This window comes from Diceros bicornis, chromosome 35, assembly GCF_020826845.1.
Source record: "Diceros bicornis minor isolate mBicDic1 chromosome 35, mDicBic1.mat.cur, whole genome shotgun sequence".
Classification (NCBI taxonomy): Eukaryota; Metazoa; Chordata; class Mammalia; order Perissodactyla; family Rhinocerotidae; genus Diceros; species Diceros bicornis.
Window position 1 is genome coordinate 18,964,795 of NC_080774.1, and position 17,680 is coordinate 18,982,474.

At 55.0% G+C, this 17,680-nt stretch overlaps 1 protein-coding gene across 1 annotated transcript in view; it reads left to right on the top strand.

Annotated features, from left to right (window-relative positions):
- Nucleotides 1-3,609: 3,609 nt before the first annotated feature.
- CMKLR1 (chemerin chemokine-like receptor 1) overlaps nucleotides 3,610-17,680 on the top strand; it is a 39,176-nt gene continuing 25,105 nt past the window's right edge. Inside the window, exon 1 of the mRNA XM_058532284.1 lies at nucleotides 3,610-3,681. The gene's annotated coding sequence lies outside the window, so the exon portion shown is untranslated. The remainder of the gene's footprint in view (nucleotides 3,682-17,680) is intronic.

A 17,680-nucleotide genomic window follows, 5' to 3' on the forward strand; every position in this document is an offset into this window, starting at 1 on the left:
AGGGGGGACACAAACACTCAGATCACAGCCGCGAGTCAGTCCACACTTCCGCTTTTCCAATGGGAAAACTGAAACTGAGAAAGCCAGAGGGACTTGTCTAAAGGGGCACAGGAAGGTGGCGAGAGATCTGGATAGAGCCTCTGTGCACTCCAGCAGCATCTGCTGAGCACCTACTGTGTGCCAGAGAGTGGGATACAGGGAGGGACAAGCCCTGCCCTCAGGGGCTCCCAGCTGAGCAGGAAAACGAGGGAGTAACCAGAGTGCGGTCCATTTGGCTGGAAGGTTGGCTTTAACAGCAGGGTGCACGGGGCCAATGCTTCTGGGTCACATCACCCACGATGATTGCGTCCATCATCCATGCAGTATATAGGTGAACCCTGGGCCGTTTTGACCGACAGCTTATTGTTAAATACACTCAAATTAGTGCATTAGTGTGCAAAGTACACAGGTGCAAAGAAGGGGTAGCTTTGATCTGGGAAGTGAGGAAACAGTGCCTCGGGAAGGAAACATGTATTTGGGCTGGTTCCAAGGAGGAGCTGGCCTTGAGTGCCTGGAGCAGATGTCGGCCAGAAGTCAAAGGTGTTTCAGGCAGGGAGAGCAGCAGGAGCAGAGGTTGGGAGGTTTGGCGAGTGCGGGGTGTCTGGTGCGGGTGGGTGGAAAGCTGTGAGTGGCTGGAGGCAGTCTAGGTGCTCTGCAGGGCCCTGAAGATCTCATCCAATTTTCTGGGTGGCCCAAGACTCCCCATTTCACCGCAACAGCATCCTGGTGTCGCCAGGCCTCGCCCTCTCCAAACTCGGTGCTGCAACTCGAACATTTGGACAATCAAAGATTCCAGACAACCCCAAGCTAATTGAGTTTGAAATTCCAACTTGGCAGAGAGCATGTGGGTTTGTGGGTTCATCTCCTGGGTTGTCTGGTCCGTAAGCCAGCTCAGAGAAGAGAATATTTCTCTGCATGGTGGCTTTATGGACTGAGGGATGGGTCCCCTCTCTTACCATGCCCAGAACTTGCTGACAGATGTAGGCACGGAGCTGGGGAGAAATGAGGTATTTCCTTCCAGGGGTAGTTAATCTCGGATGGCACCTGTGGTCGGCCCGTGACGTGTTGACTGGGGGGAGAGAGAGGTTGCCACTGCCCACTGGAGCCAGACTGAACTGGGCTGGGCATCAAGGGGTCCACCGGCCTCCCAGCCGCAGGGGAGGTAGAGCTGAGTGACGTCAATACGGGGTTTTCAGGGAGTGCGGGCAATTGTCAGTCTCTGTCGTGACACACCTGACCCACAGGGGCCTCTTCACCTGTCGGGGATTTGGGTCATGAAGAAAAAGGGCGTCCTTTGAGTAAGAATGGAATGGCCACCCAATGGGTGGAAGCAGAAACTGCCAGCTCACACACCTGTCTTGAAACCCATTTCTGCCACTGCAGGCTGGGAGACCTGGGAAAAGTCACTTCACTGCTCTGTGCCTCAGTTTCCCCCACGGTAAATTGGGGGTCATGGAAGGGCTTTCCTCATAGGGGTGTTGTTGTGTGGCCTACATGAGGTCACGTGTGCCACAGGGTTGGGGCTGAAAACCAAAATGTGGCCTCAGCGTGAGGGGGCTGGCTCCGGGGGCGGGGGAGCAGCTGGGACCAGAAGTCCTGAGCCAGGAGGGGCTAAGAAATGCCAGGTATGGACCGTGCTAGGGTCGTAGCTTGGCCTAAGCTCCCCATCTGTTTTCTGTGTTGGCCTGAAAACATGGCAGGGACCGGGTGGAGACCTCAGATCGCCAGCCTCTCTGCTCCTGGGGGAGTTGGGGCCTGTCTGGACTAAACGGGCCTTTCTTTTTCCGTGTTAACCTCTCCTCCTGTGAAAAGCATCAGACGTGAAGGAAATCAGAGAAACAGGGCTCTGGGGAAGGGTCGGGCGGCTTCCGGAGCCCGGCTGGGCGAGGCCCCTCCCCTCCCCATCACTGATTCCTGGGGGTCTTGGGGGGCATTCATGGGATTGGGGCCCTGGGCCTCCTCCCTGCCCCGCCGGGCTGGCCCCTGCCCTAGTTTGCTGCTCGCTCCTCTTTCTCGGCCTCTCTCAGCTCTGGCCTCTCACATTTTCCATGGGGCTGGGCAGCCAGCAGCGCGTCCTCCTTCCTCCTTCCGAGAGCCCTTTGTGTTGTTTCCACTGCTTGTGGGGACAGGTATCTTTCACTCATGGAGTCCCAGGTGGCCTTCTGCCCAATCCTTCAGGCTGCCAAGATTGTCTTCTGGGGCCGGTCACTCTGGACGGATCACGGCAGACTCATCGGAGACGCGGGAGGTGGGGCAAACGGTCCCATTTTACAGCCAAGGACACTGAGGCCCAGAAAGAGGATGTGCGCGCACTCGCCCCTTCATTCTCTAATTCAGGACGTCTTTGTTAGCCAGCCTCCCTCTCTGTCTTGGAAATGCGCCCGCCTCGGGGGGCAGTTAGCTCTCTGCCCTCTGGCAGGGCCCTAAGTGTAATGATTCAGTTTGGAATTCGACAGATCTCAGTTGGAAAGGGGCCAGCTACTTGCTCTCTGCCTCAGTTTCCCCACTTGTAAATGAGATTGCTGACAGGATCTGCCCTGAGTTGTGTGGTGAGGCTTAACTGAGATAATCCAGGTGACGGCTTTAGCATTGGCCCCCACACTCAGTAGGCTCCTATAAAGTGGGCGTGCCTTAGACTTCCGGGCACTTAAAAAGAGATGGGGTTTGTGCAAGGCCCTTGGTAAATACTTTCTCAAGTGAGACTGGATTCTTTAACTGCCCCCTTCTGCTTCTACCCCCAGCCTGTAGCAGCCATGTTTTCCTGTCCAGGATGAGGCTCAGAGACCGAGGATCAGAGAGGTTAATTGGCTGCCTAAGGCCACACAGCTCGTAACAACGGGAGCCAGGCTCCTGTCACCTTGCCCTACCCTTGCCTGTACTCCACAAGGGCTATTCCTGTTCTCCCAGGCCCCTTCTCCAGAGCCCGCCTACCCTCCTCGTCTGTGATTCCCAGGCCTTTCCACTTTACCTATGCCACAGACCCTCCCCACTTCAATTAGGGCTATCTCATATATCTGATAGCTCGATCAAAACTTATTAGTCTCATGCCCCATTTCCTCAGCAGCCTCTTCTCATCCAGATGTCTAGCTGAAAACCAAAGCAATCAACTCTTTCACACTGAGGTGTCTGCAGCTGATGACAGCTTGCGGGAGAGGAGTTTGTGAGCAGGCTGGCTTAAGCCAGCAGAGTGTCCCTGATGGTGGACGTTCAGGCACTGTGGACTCAAGGTGAGAGGGGCTTCTTGGCCAGGGATCTTCCTGGAGGCAGGCGAGCAGCAGCCTCCCCTGTGCGAAGACCTGAGGACAGGAAATTACTGAGTCAGTTCCATAGGAGAAGTTTGTAGTTCTAACTTCCTCGCACCTTCACCGGGGCCTCTCTCTTCCTCCCTTTTCTGGTAGGTGGAGTGGCCAGAATTGGGTTCTTCTTTTTACGTGACGAAGCTGCGTTATCAGCAGAGCTCAGAGAAACAGGGCAGGCCCGGGAGGCCACGGGGGCCAGTGTCGCAATCTTGGCACGCCCCGTGTCTACGCTGCCCTGCCGCTGGACTGCGCGTTCTGACAGAGCCTGGGGGCAGAGGTGGTTGCTCTGTGTCAGGTGTCCCGGATGAAGAGCCTGGGGTCCCTGTCGCCCTCTGCTGAGCTGGTAAAAGCATCTTCTCGCTCACAGGCATGCCTCCCTTCCTTGTGTGGGCGTTGGGGCTGGTGCTGGGCGAGGCCCGGGCGGTGCCGGCTGGTGGGTGTGGGGAGAAGCCCAGCCCATCACCGTGTGTTTGAAGAGGCGGGATGGAGTGGTGGTCAGAGCTTCTGGAATCCAAGGCTTGGCTTCAAATTCCTTGACTTCCTGGCTGTGCATCCTTGGTTTCTCATCTGTAAAAAGGGGGTGAGAACGACATCGCCTCGCAGGGGTTTTGGCAGGGGGAGAGAGAGGTCTAGGGGATAGCACATTTTATTTTAGTTTTTATCTTTATTTTTTTGGTATTTGCCACAGCCAGTTGTTTAAAGGGAAGAGGCTGGGATTGGGGAAGCTGGAATTGGGAGACCACGTAGGGGACGCTTAGCTCCCAGCACTCCGTAAATGCGCCGCATCGGCTGTTTTGTCGCACGCGGGCTGTCCGTGTCCCCAGGGTTGGGGCCGCCGGACTGGGAAGCTCTGCCGCCTCCTGATTTCTCGCTGTGGGGCTTTGGGCAAGTTGCTTCATCTCTCTGGGAGGCGTGTTCTTGAAAACTGGGGCTGCGTCAGCTCCCTCTCAAGTGGTTGCGAGGATGCTGGGGGAAGTCAAACTCGCCCCTGGCCCCGGGCAGTGGTAAGTTTCTGGAACCATCTGAAAGGCCTCTCTGGGCATCATCTGGCTCCCCCGGGGGTGGTGGTGGCCAGCCTCTTTCTCCCCTTGGATGTCATATGGAAAATGCTGGGGGCAGCTGCAGACACTCAGGTTCCTTAGGGGTCTGCAAGGCTGGGGGGCTCTGGGTTGTCTCCCCAGACCTGGGGTGCAGAGCGAGGCTACTGTGAGGAATTGGAGCAAAGGCCGGCGGAGGGGCCCACTGTCTTCTCGGTGTGACCCCTCCTCCCCTCCTCTCTCCCCTCCTCCTCTTCCCTCTTCCCTCCGTTCTTCTGCAGCCAGTGCTCTGAGCTTCCAGAGGCTCAGTGGAACATCTTTGGACAAAACCAGGCATGTACCTGTCCCTGGTGGGAGGGCCCTCGAGGCCTCTGGTGCCGGCTGGGTTCTTGGTGGTTCCTCCCTCTGGGAGCTGGCTGTGGTCAGAGGCGATGCTGTGGAAGGAAGGAGGTCTCAGCTGTCCAGGAAACGTGCCCGGGCGCCCACGCCCCTGCACCCGGCACATCGTGGGCACTCAGCAAACCTAAGTGAGGGAATGGACAGAGGAGCCCCAACAGCAGAGGGTACACCTCGTACGTTAGGGAACAGGATCTGGGGCATCGTCTGAAGCCCCCTCTTTCCCTTAGGGAAAACCAAACCCTCACTAAAGTTATTTTGAGGTCCCATGCTTTATTTTTAAAACACGTAGAATTATTTGAAGGGCATATGCTTCATTTAAAAAAATAAATAAACGCGTGGGAATTTTGCATTTGGCACCATAATATTCCCACGCATTTAAGGATGAAAATTGCAGCCCTTGGAAATCTTTGGCCCCTGTCTGTGCTCTGGATTCCTGTCTCTGTGGCTCATTTGGAGAAACTTGGGGTAAAGAATGCATGGATTGTCAGGTCTGAGGGGGGCGCTCATAGACAACTAAGCCCTCTTACCCTAGCCTCTTTTCATCGCGTACATGAGGAAATAGAGGCACAGAGAGGTTAAGTGACTTGCCCGAGGTCACACAACTAATAAGTGGCAGAGCCAGAGTTTGAACCCTGGCAGCTTTGACCACAACACGTGCAAAGGTGCCACTTTGGGGAGCCCTGTTCCTGTCTACCGCCTACATCTGTGGCTGGGAAGCTGGGGCACGTTTCCTGGACAACTTGACCCACATCCTTTCATGGCATCACCTCTGATCACAGCCAGCTCCCAGAGGGAGGAACCACCAAGAACCCAACCAGCATCTGGGGCCTTGAAGACCCTCCACCAGGGACAGGAAAGTGCTCGGTTTTGCCCAAAGATGCAAACTTTGGGGTCCCCCAGCTGGAGTCCTGGAGCTCGGGGTCTCTGGATCCATTGGTCTCTCTGGAGCTGGAAATAGCCCTGGTGCCTGTCACCTGAAGCGCTGGCTGCGGGGCTCTTTCTCCGGGTGGTTCAGCTCTTGCCGCATCTCCACCCCTTGACCCCGTGCCACTGTCTGCGAGGCAGCTGTGAGTTGGCAAGCATCCTAAAACTCATTTCCAGAAAAGGAAACTGAGGCCCACACATGATATTAGAGAAAGAGGCTGGCGTCCAGTCCTGTTTCTCCAGCTGCGCAGGGTCACGCACCCGGGCAGGGCCGGGACCCCCAGTTCTCCATGCTGGACCGGAGGGCACCTTCCAGCTTAGTGTCGTCTGGAAGATCTGCAGGGTCACAGCTGAGAGACAGAAGTTGTGCAGGTTCTCTGAAAATAGGAGCAGAGTTGGGGCTGGAACAGCATCTTCTTCCTTCCTGTGTCCCTCGGGGGAACATTCAAGAACCAGGGTTTGGACAGGAAAGACAGAGCTGCTCTCTGGGTCTCAGTTTCCCCTGATGTCAAAGTGGGGGTTGACAGCCCCAGCCCGCTGGAACCCGTTATGTGGTCAAGTCTTTGCCATCCCACAGCAAAACAAAGAAAGAGAAAATATTGACAATAGAATGAATTGTTTCATAAAGTGAAATGTTTTCAACTGAGAGAGATGAGACTGCGTCCCACGGGTTTTGTTGGTATTAACATGTTTCTCTTCTGAAATGGTGGGGTGAGGAAGGGACAGTTTTAATGTTGCAGTGTCCTTACGTGGCAAACGTAGAAAGGTGACAACTTTAGGACAGTCTCAGAACCCTTTGGGGGATGTAGCTGGTTCATGAAATCCTGAAGTTTGGAGTTCACTGAGCAAAGACAGTCTCTTGGGCTCCTTCGAGCTCAGGGAGAACCCAGGTGACAGGCGTGGCTGAGATGGGGCGACTGGAAAGAATGGAGAGGTTGGGCCTGGGCATGGAGGTGAGGGTTCCAGCTGCCAGAGCCAGAGCTGGACTGAGGAGAGCGGAATGGACCTGGCACGTAGTAGGTGCCGACTGGGCAACAGCATGAAAAGATTACCATGTAGGTGTTCTGTTCAGAGTCAGGGCAGTGGGCGGAGAGAGGACAGGAGAGGAGAGAATGGAAAGGGTAGATGCTGATCTTGGGCGAGAAGGACACAGGAGGCTGATGGGAAGAGGAGCAGGAGGGAGACGGGAGCCTGCCTTGCCTGGGAGCGAGGGTGAGGTTTTGGTGGGAAGTGGCCTGTGTGGGGAGGAGCTAAGAGAAGGGCATCAGGTTGGGGATACACAGGAGAGGAATGAGTACAAGAAAGTTCTAAGAAGGCTTGTAGTGGCTTCTGAGCTGGATGTCTGTCTTAGGTTGGGTTCCCCAGATGCAGAGCCTGAGGCAAGGGTTTGGGTGAACATGTGGTATGGAAGGTGTGCTCTCAAGGCAGGGTCGGGGTTAGAGTGAGGCGAGTGAGGCAGGGTCATGCAAGCTCAGGGTTCCATCCCATCTTTATTTAAAATGTTGATATTTTGCTCATCATGCATTTTGTGCATTAGTTTTGATTTTTTAAAAATATCACATTAATGTATTATTTACTTTGATTAGTGAGTTTTTTGGCACACCGTACATTTGCATTCAAGGACAAGGTAGGGAAGGAGCTAAGCAAGGATGTGGTCTCAGTGGAGACTAACCTCGGCCTGGTCCCGTGGGGAGCTCTGGAGCCTGAACCGTCCCCACGTCAGTCAGGGAGGGGCAGCTCCTGCTTGGCTGAGGGCAATTCTCAGGAGAAGGGGGTGGCCGTGACCTGCGAGCATCTGGCATTCTCTGCAGCTATGGGATGGGTGCCCCCCCGCATGCTGGTACAGGGGATCTGAGATGGGTCCCAACAACATTTATGACAATACTCTTTGTGGTTCTTTGAGAGATGGCAGTAAAAATATGAATCATTTACAAGTGCTTTTGGCTGTCGGACTGTGTTTCTTTGAATATGACTGTCCTGGAGCTTCCAGGGCCCTGCTTCTGCTCCTGTTATAGAATGGATGAATGGATGGATGCTTTTCAGCAAGAAGGATGCTCTGGGCCAGGGGAGGGGAGCAGGAAAGTGGGCAGAGCTAGTATGGATGTGGGCATGGCCTGAGGGGTGGGCTCATTGGAGGGTGGGAGCTGGGGGCAGGAAGGCCGAAGCAGAGGAAGTGTCTGCGCTCTGGAAGGAAGGAGAAGCAGAGGGAGGAGGAGGAGACTGAGAGGAGGGAGGAGGAAGAAAGTAGGCGGGAGACGGCTTTGCCCCGGGGTGACCAGGCGTGTAGAGGGGGTCCCGGGAGGTGACCTGGCACTTCCGGCTCCTCCTGAACCAGGAAGCAGAGGCAGTGGCGGAGCCCTGGGGCCTGGATGTTCAGTCCTGGGTCCCAGATCCCTGGAGTGGGTTGGGCTTCTTGGTGGACTCAGGAGAGAGCACCAAAACCCTATGTGTTACATACCTGCCGGGGCTCCGGGAGAGGGGCCCGGACTTCTTCCCTGAATCCCACCCTCCCTTTGGGATTTTAGGGAGGCACCAAAATCTTTCTGAAACTCTGCCTCTGCTCCGCGCAGTGCCCGAGTTTGCACCATCAAAACTTTAAATCCCAACTCCATTATAACATTCGGCTCCAGCCAGGTTACTTGAATGTGCAAAGTTCTTGTGCCTCTGAGCCTTGGCCTCTGCTGTGCCTTGGCCAACTCCCACTTGTCCTTCAAGCTTCTCTTCCTCCAGGCAGCCTTCCCTGACTTGCCAGCTGGAGTTGATTCTATGCCCATGTGTTCCCCCAGCACGCAGAGCTTCCTGTGCTGTGATTTACTCATCGTCTGTCTCCTCTGCCTGGCTTTAGGTTTCTTGGGAGTAAGAACTGTATCTTTGTTTCATCAGCTCCTTGCCTGGCACCTGGCAGATGATATGGGCTCAGCAAAGTTTATTGACTGTATGAATGAGAAATATGTAACCTGTCATCAGATACTTACACCTCAGTGTGAAAGAAGCTCCGAGAGGAGGTTTTTATAATCGCACTCCCTTATGACTGTACCACAGTCGTGTCTGGGACAATGTCATATAATTGTAAGAATCATAACCATACTTGACAATGTTAATAATAAGAATAGCAATAGATGACTTACTGAGAACTTACCATGGGCCTGGGGGTGTTCTAGGTGCTTTATAGTCCTTCTCTTATTTAATCCTAATACCCACTCTACGAGGTATATACTGTTACTGCTCCATTTTAAAGATAGGGAAACTGAGGCACAGAGAATTTAAACAACAAAGAGGTCTCACGGGTAGTAAGTGGCAGAACTGGGATTTGAACTTGGATAGTCTGACTCCAGAGCCTGCCCCCTTCACTGTCGTGTGTTGAGCGTGGCTTTGGGTTCAAGTCCTGGCTCCTCCGTTTTCTAGCTGTGTGACCTTGGGCAAGTTGCTTGACCTCTCTGAGCTTCAGTTTCTTCCACTTTGAGGTGAGGTTGCTCATCAGGGCCGTTGGGAGGCTGGAGCAACATGAGGGGTGAGAAGGATCCAGAGTGATGACAGTGATGATTCCCGCGGCTTGGCATCACGGCGGTTTCAAGGGTCCCTGCTCGTGGCTGCAAACCGCGGGGGCCCTCGGAAACCTGCATCAGCAGAGACGTCACCAGGGTTCTTGGCAGGAGGGTGAGGAAGCAGGAAGGAGGGAGACAAAGGCTCCTCTGTCAGCCGCTTGGGCCCGCCCTTGGGTGGCAAGTCGGGAAGACGTAAGTGCTACGAAGAGGCACATGAAGCCTCCAGCCTGGGAGTGGGGTGGGCACCCCGTTGCCCGCCAAGATTTGTTCTTCATGAGCACTGGGTGGAAAATTACTTTGGATCCTTTCCTGGGGGCCCAGGAAGGTGAGGGCCAGTTCATGGAGGGGAGAGCTTTCTCCACGCCCCAGGAATGCGATCTCTGCTTTATTTTAAAACAGAATAAAAGCAGAAAACAGCTTCAAGTTGGCGGCTGCTCGGGGCTGCTCGAGGCTGCCAAGCACGCTCCAGAAAATGGCTCTTTGCAGGCTCCAGCTCTGGCCTCTGAGATTGGGGCCAACACTGGAAATCTGCTGGCTGGCCTGTCGCTACCCTGTTCTCTGCAGAGCCTGCCTGCTCCAGCCTGACTGGCCTCTTCTCCGGGGACCCACAGGGTCCAGATCTACCCTTCAGGGTTGTCGAGGGGGCCTCGGGCATAAGTCTGTCTCCCTCATACTGTAGATTGTTTCACATCCACAGAATTCTTTCCTGATCCCTGACCCCTGACCCCCACAATAGCCCTGTGAACGATTGTTATCTCCCTTTGATGAACGTGGAGACTGAGGACCATGAGCTGGAACAGCTGTTACAGCTGGAATAAGAACCAAGATCCTCTGACTTTCTGTGAGACCTTATACCACACACATGGCCCGGGCTCTGTGGGGACTGACAGTCTATGTGGCTCTGAAGAATTTTCTTGATAGATTAAAACAGAGCAAAGAGAGGGTTGAAACTCATTTGCTCATCATAAAAGACGAGGGCTTGAGAGCCCCTGATGCTATTAAGAATGAGTGGGGAATGAGACACAAAATGATTGATTGCAACATTGTAATGCATGATGTTGATGTTGATACATGATGATGAATTGTAACAGTAAGAGACTGGAAACAAGCTAAGTGCCCATCCCTAAGGGACTGGTTAAGTAAATGATAGCAAATCCAATGATGGAGTACCATGCAGCCATCAAAAATCATGGATGCTTTTTAAATACTGATATGAAATCATCTCCAAGATATATGGTTAGGTAGGAAAGGTAAATTGCAAAGCAGTGTGTGTAGTATACTACCTTTTATACAGAACAGGAGAGAAATTAGAATATACATTTGTATTTGCCTAAAGAAACTCTGGAAGGAGACATGAGAAACTAATAAAAGTTGATGGGTGCAGTGGCGATTGGGTGGATGGTGGCAGGGTAGGAGTGAGGATTTATATTCTAACCTTTTTATACTTTTAGGTGGTTTTGAACATCACCAATTAGAGGGAGTTATGTTGCCTAGTCAAAACTTTAAATTAAAAATGCCAAATTAGAGTTGTGAACGGATGCCCATTAGGCTAAAAGTAAGTGTTACTATGAAGTATTGTTATAAGCTCTAAGGTCCATGGCTTTCATCGCTATTATCTCCTTGACCATCACATGAAGACATTAGGGATTTTAAACTTAGCTCTACCCGACTCCAGCTCCTTGATGTCACACAGAGAAGGTTCCTTCTGGTCCATTTGAACCTAGCCTGGGAGGGTCCTGTTTGGGGTTTATGCGGGGCCCACTCCTCCCTCCAGTGTCCAGGTCATCGTGGTGGCTGGGATGTGCTCCCGGTGGCCCCCTGTGGCCATGGGTGGCCAAGCCAATGTCTCACAATGGACTTGCTGTCTCATCCTCAGAGAACCCTTGAACGCTCGAGGAAGTGTTTATAGGAAAGAACTATGTCCCCGTGGGCTCTCCTTGATGCTAATAATCAATGGAAAGAGAGACCCACTAGAGAAGATAATGACCGAAAACCCAGGCTCAGTCGAGAAAACAACCTGATAGAGCTTTTAGCTAGTTTCTTCTCTGCCAGAGCCTCCCCAGACTCTGCCCCCACCCCACCACCAAGCAGGCTGTGTGTTAAATAGTACTTAGCGTTTTCTGCTAAAATTAACCAAAGACACTGATGAGACCCCATCACGTATTTCGGTTGGCACGTGGTCACCAGTTGCTGTATGGCTCTAGCTTTCCATCCCAACGTGAAGGTCCCTCACATTTCTGCTGGGTCCCCACCTCGCCCCTAGCTCTCTGGTCTTTGGGAATTTTGGGAATACCCCAGGGCTGCCATCATATGCTCTTGAGCATTTGCGTAAATACAGCAGGAAACGCCCCCATACCGTCCACTCTCTGAGCTGCCTTGGGCCTCCCCCGGGAAGGATGAGCAATCATGGGCCCCCCCTCAGCCCACTCGGGGTAGGTCCATCGGGTCTTCCTGAACTTTCTCAGGAGCCAGGCAGAAAGGTTCCTTTCAGCTCCTTTCTTCTCTGTCTCTCTGTCTGTCTGTCCGTCTCTGAATCTTTGCATTTGCCTGGCCTGTCTCTTCCTTCCCCACTCTCGCAATTCTGCTGCTTCCGTCACTCTGTCATCGTGTCTGTCTCTGCTGTCCCCATTCCTGTCTCTCGTTGTCCCCCTCCTCCCGATTTCTCTGTCTCTTCTTTGCTCTGTTTTCTCCACACCCTTCCCTCCTCCCATCTCCTCTGTCTGCACCGTGGTGTCATCATCTTGTGTTCCCTCCGCCCTCTCTCAGCCGCCTCTCTGTCCCTCTTTTAGCTCCCCTGCTCCCTTCTCCCCACTGAGGTCACCCACCTACCAACCCTTGCCATGCTGGGGCCTTAGGTGGAGAGGACTCTTCTCCCAAAGCCCCCAGAGCTGAGGGGCAGGGCCGACCAGGGCAGCCACCCCGGGCTCGCAAGGGCCTGTGCCGGCCTTAATGCTCTGCAATCACCATCTTGAAATTCTTAGTACTTTTTGAGTAAGGGGCCTGTGTGCTGACTGCACTGGGCTCCACAAAGTACGCACCTGGTTCCACTGAGCGCTGTGGGCGTCCTGGGGGGAGACACGCTGGGGCTGAGAGGCAGGGTCCAGTTTCTAGTGCTGCTTCTGCCACTCGTCCACCCAATAGTACTGACGCCCGGACGTGCCTCGAGCTTTCCAAGATGCTCCCAGTGGGCGCTCGTCCTTCAACAACAGAGAGTAGTTGCCAGATTCGCTCCGGTTTTTCAGATGAGACAACCAAGGCTCAGAGAGGCCAAGTCACTTGCCCAAGGGCACACAGCTTGTGTGCCTGGACTGAAGAAAGCCACCTCTGGAATCTGGACACTCAGGCTGAGACCAGAGCGGCCTCGGCAGGCCACCCTCTTATCTGTGAGCTAAGGCTCAGTCTTTCCATCTGTGAAACGGAGGTGATGAGAGTGGCCATCTCTGTGAAGAACCAACAGGTATCTAAATCCTGGAGGGTTCCTGACACAGGTGCCTGGTGCGTGGCTACCTTCTTAGATAGTGACCACAGCCTCTCTGAACCTCAGTTTCCTCATCTGCCAGATGGGGATCTTGGTAGTAGCTGCCTCACAGGGGCCTTATGGGAATTTCATGACGCAGACAAGTGCTCAGCACAGGGCCTGGCACAGGTGGGTAGGCCAGGTCGGTACTCGGAGCGTCTATTCCGCTGGCTCCTCGCCCCCTGGGGCAGAGGAGGGGTGATCATAAGGAAACCATATGATTTAATGTCCAAATAGAGTGGACCATTAGAGTGAAAGGGGCGCTCTTAACATGTATGTTGGGACTAGAGGGATACACCGGGCTGTGGGGTCACACACGCAGGGGTCGTGAGTGTCGTGTCAGCATCCTGTTTCCTGAGATCACGCTAACAGACGAGTGAGGGTGGGGGAGGGAGCACAACGACGCCTCCGCCTGTCCCCAGCTGGTGGCGAGCACGGCTGGGTTCTGCATTTGCACAGAGCACGGCGTCCCACTTACCTGCTAACAGGATCAAGGCATCAGTCCAGAGACACAAGTCAGGGAGAACGCCTCGACGGCCACGCAGTCCAGGCCCTCTCCCAGACATTCTAGAAACTTCTTCAGATTAAGCCAGCAAGGATGTCTAGACTGAAACGCATAGTCGCTCCCTCCCCAGCACAGCAGGGAAAAGTGGCTCTTATTGAGCTGCCGTCTGGGGCAGTGCTGCCGGCTTAGAGGGGGGAGCACTGTATTCCGGCACCAAGTGTTGGAAGCCTCTCTGGAAACATCCAGAAGCTCGAGGCTGCGTTGTTGAGGATGCGATCACCTCCCTACAGGGACCTCTGGAGAAAGTCCTTCTGCTCCCGGCCCCGGGAGGCTTGCCATTCCCCAGCAGGTTTGTTGCTAGCGGGGCACCTGACCTGTAACTGGTTTCCCTTTTCCAGACTGGGAGTCAGGAGTCCACCGCGTGGCCCACCCAGGCTAAGAATTTAGGACATTACTTATCGTCTGCATTCTTCCCCTCCACCAGCCCTGGCTCGTCCTCCGTCTCCGCCCACATCTCCCTCTTCCCTCACTCTTGCTTTTCATTTACATTCCTCTAGATTCCTGGATATCTCTTTTGAGATATTTTTCCCTCCTTTCTGGACCAAGCGAATAGTTAAGCAAATCAACAAACCTACAGGAGAAACATCCTGTAGCGCCCCACCCCCTGCCCTGGGAAAGCGGTCCCAGCTGGTAGCGAGGGGTTAAGAATGATGCAGAGGAAGTGCCAGCTGAGGTTAAAGTGAGGAAGTGGCCGCTGCCAGGCGAAGGAGGTGGCCTGTTATCCATATGACTCCAGGGGGCTGAGCCAGGCCTGAGGTGAATGTGGCAGGTTGCTCAGAGTTCAGTTGAGTAAAAAAAGGGAGAACTTTCTAGTGACTCGAATTTTTCTAGAAGTTCTGCTTGTGGCGGTGGGGGAGGAGAGAAAATGGCAGGACCCAGGGAGAGTTGATTTCTGATTATTTTATTTCTTTGAGGCTTGAGGGAGATCTGAGCCTGTTTATGGGCTGCAGGGAAAAGGCGGCTGGAGAAGAGAACAAATGTCATCAGGAGATGAGAGTGAGGACTCGGGGACAGCAGGAGGGAAGGTCCCAAGTAGAGGCTCCCCTCCCCTCCGCCCTGTTTCAGGGCGAAACTGAGACTCAGAAAGGCAAAGCGAATTGCTGAAGGCCGCTTCTTACATTGCCTGGGGAAGGATGCCTTATACCCGTCTCTCCTCATTGCAAAGTAAGCTCGCCTGGGCACGGAGCACGCCCACATTGCTCTCTACAGCATTCCCACGCCCGACACCGTGCCTGCCACACTGCAGAGATTTGACAGATTAGTTGAATGAACAAACAGAGTTTATGGTGCTGCAGCTATAATTCCAACTTACTGTTACCTGACTCCAGAAATCACTCTCTTTAAACCTCACAGCCCAGGGGCGCGTTTCCCAGAGCCAGGGTCTTTACATCTATAGGGTGATCGACCTGACCTGATTTGCCTGGAACATTCTGGTTTTAGCACTGAAAGTCCTGCCTCTCAAGACCCCCCAAACTGGGATGACGGGTCCCCCTCTGGACCCTGCATTTGTGATCTCGTGTCGCCTTTGCATCAACCCACTTTGCAGATGAGGAGGCCGAGTCCGTGACGCAGGAGTACACGGCAGGCCTGGGGCCGGGCTGGCTTTGGCGTCTGGCTTTGCCGCAGCTGCGTGAGGATTAAGCGGTCAGCGGCACCGAGCCGCTCTCCTTTTTCTGTAACGTGAGGGTGGCAGACCCCTTGATCCTAAAGCCTCTCCAGCAACGGCGTTTAGGAGTCTGGAATTTCCTCTGGGCTTCAATCAGCTGTTTTTTCCGTTAGGGGGCAGCGAGGGGGGGGCGGGGGCAACTTTCCCAGCAAGACCCTTCCTGGGGCACGGCCTGAGCCTTGCCTTGGGAAAGGTGACAGCGCCCTGACGGGGTCGAGGGGGAGGGCAGCCGGTCCCTCCTCCCGAGCGCCTGGGAACAGGGTGGGATCTCATACTCCGCCGGCCTGGTTGCTGGCAGCGGCAGCAGCTCTCTCGTCAGCCGCCTGGGCTGCAGCCAGGGAATTCCAAGGGGCCAGACCTGCCTGCGTGCCCCGGGGCCCCTGTGCCTTGGGCTGGCAGCCTGGGCAGGGTGCGGCTGGGGCAGCTCTGGGCTCTGAGATCTCTCAGGGGTCTGTTCTGCTGCACAGGCCTCTGCAGGCCCCTGCCTGCCTCGGAGCCTGGTGCATGGTGACCGCGCCGTCCAGAGGTGGGTGAGTCGTGTCCCTGGGGGCTCTTTGAGGTGGGGTTGTGGATGTGCGAGACGCTGCCACCCGGCCAGCCTTGAGCACAGGTGAGGCCAGCAGACGCAAGAATGCAGGGCTTTGCACCCAGTGGGGTCCCCATGGGCAGCTCATAAGACGTCGAGGGCAGTCACGGTGATGGAAGACGTGGGCCCTGGTATCAGAACAGCCCGGGTTCAAGTCCCACCTCTGCCCCTTCCCAGCTGTGGGGTCTTGGGCGATTGGCCTTGCTTCTTTGTGCCTCAGTTTCCACATCTGCAAAATGGGAATAAAAACACCCACCTGGAAGGTTTGTTCTGAGTAGAGGCACTGGGTACCTGATAAGCGGGGGTTCATGTCCTCGCCCCCACCCTCTCGCTTACTGTTCCTCTCACTCTAGGGCTGTGCCTGGGACCCCGTGACAGGTGAGGGCTCTGAGTCCCCACGGAGAAGCCTTGCTGGTGGGACTCAGGGAGAGGAAAGGACTCTGCTTGACTGCTTGCCCAGCCTTGTAGTGACCGGGCCGGGCTGTCAGCCCAGCAGGATGCTGGGAAGGGCTGTGATGAGGACAGAGGAACACTGGACACCATGCTAGAGGGCCGGGGCTCCTGGAGCACAAGGGAGTGGGCTGGTTTGGAAGGACTTGTGCTCCCAGGGCCCCTCTGGTCCCTCCCATGGGAAGTGGCCTGGGGCTTCCCAGGAGTCCTGCAGCCCTGTTCTGGGGTGGTGAGCCCAGGTCGCTGACCTCGCCTGGGCTGGCCGAGGGGAACAGAGACCAGTGTTCACGCCCAGGGGCCCTCCCTTTCTCTCTCCGCCGCTTGTCGCCACCCGGTTTCCCGTTCTGTGCTGCCTCTTCCCCTTTATGTCCCCTCCCTGGAGCTCTGCGATGTCAGGATCACACACACACGCACGCACACGCTCACCCCACACACGTGCTTTTAGTCTTTTCTTCATCAGTAGTGAGAAAACAAGAGCCAGGATCTGTTCTAAGCGCTTTACGTATGTCAAGTTATTTAATCTCAGAATACTGCTGTGTAAGAGGTACTGCTATTTCCCCCATTTCACAGATGGGGAAACTGAGGCACAGGGCGGGTAAATAATTCAGGCCCCACAGCTGGCTGAGATTAAACCCAGGCCACCTGGCTCCTCAGCTGTGTGCTCAGCCCCTCTACCACCCAGCCGCGGTGCCAGCCTGAGTTGGATGGGCTGAGTGTCTAGCTTTCTCCAAAAATCTCGTTTCAGTGAATAACTCATGATTGCCCCAGGTGGCTGCCCTTGTCTCTCACACCTCTGAGACCCCAGATTTCTCCACACTCACACCCCGACTTTCTTTCCTCTCTCTTTCCTTCTACCCCTTTTCCTCCACTTCAAATCTTCTTGTCTCAGTCCAACCTGTCCATTTTAGAGATGTGGACACTGAGGCCTGACCAGAGAGGGAAGGTGCTTGCCTAAAGTCACACAGCAAACCAGGGATGCGATGGGAGGCCCTGTCATTCTGGTCACTAAGCTCAGCCCTCACTGCTTCCCCAGATTTGCTGGAGTTGAAGAGGGAGGGGGGATCAAGTTCCATCTTTGAGAGGTCCCCCACTCCATCACTTAGCATCAACCATTCTCTCCCTCTCCTCCCTCCACGCTTGTAACCCTTCTAGCGCCTCCTCAAACCAGCCTGAGCCAGTGGAAGAGGTTTTTGGCCCCCAGACCCCCAGGGTCCTGGCGGGAGCTCCTGGAGCCGGCCTGGGGGTGGGAGTGATGGAGGGGGGGGGCCCCAGTGTCGGGTTGAATGGGGCTCAGGCTTGGAGTCTCCAGGGCTCGGGTACCAGAAAAGGCACAGTGGCCGAGGCTCTGGCGTAAGCAGAGCTTGGTGTCTGGCTCTTGCAGACCTGCTGGGTCACCCTCCAGCATCGAGAACTGGGAGGCAGGGGCGGGGCTGCAGGGGCCTAGGAGAGAGGCGGGGGTGTGACTGCCAGGTGGGGCTTCGCCCTCTGCTGAGAGGAAGGGAAGCCCCTGCTTCCTGCGTGCCAGGCTCCAGATGAGGGTCCCGCTCCCGCCTGGGTTCCTCTCTCACCCGGCCCTGCCAGCCGGGAACCCAGGGCACCTCTGACGCCTGGCTCTGCCTCCTCCTCCAAGTTCGCTCCTTCCCCATGTCCCGT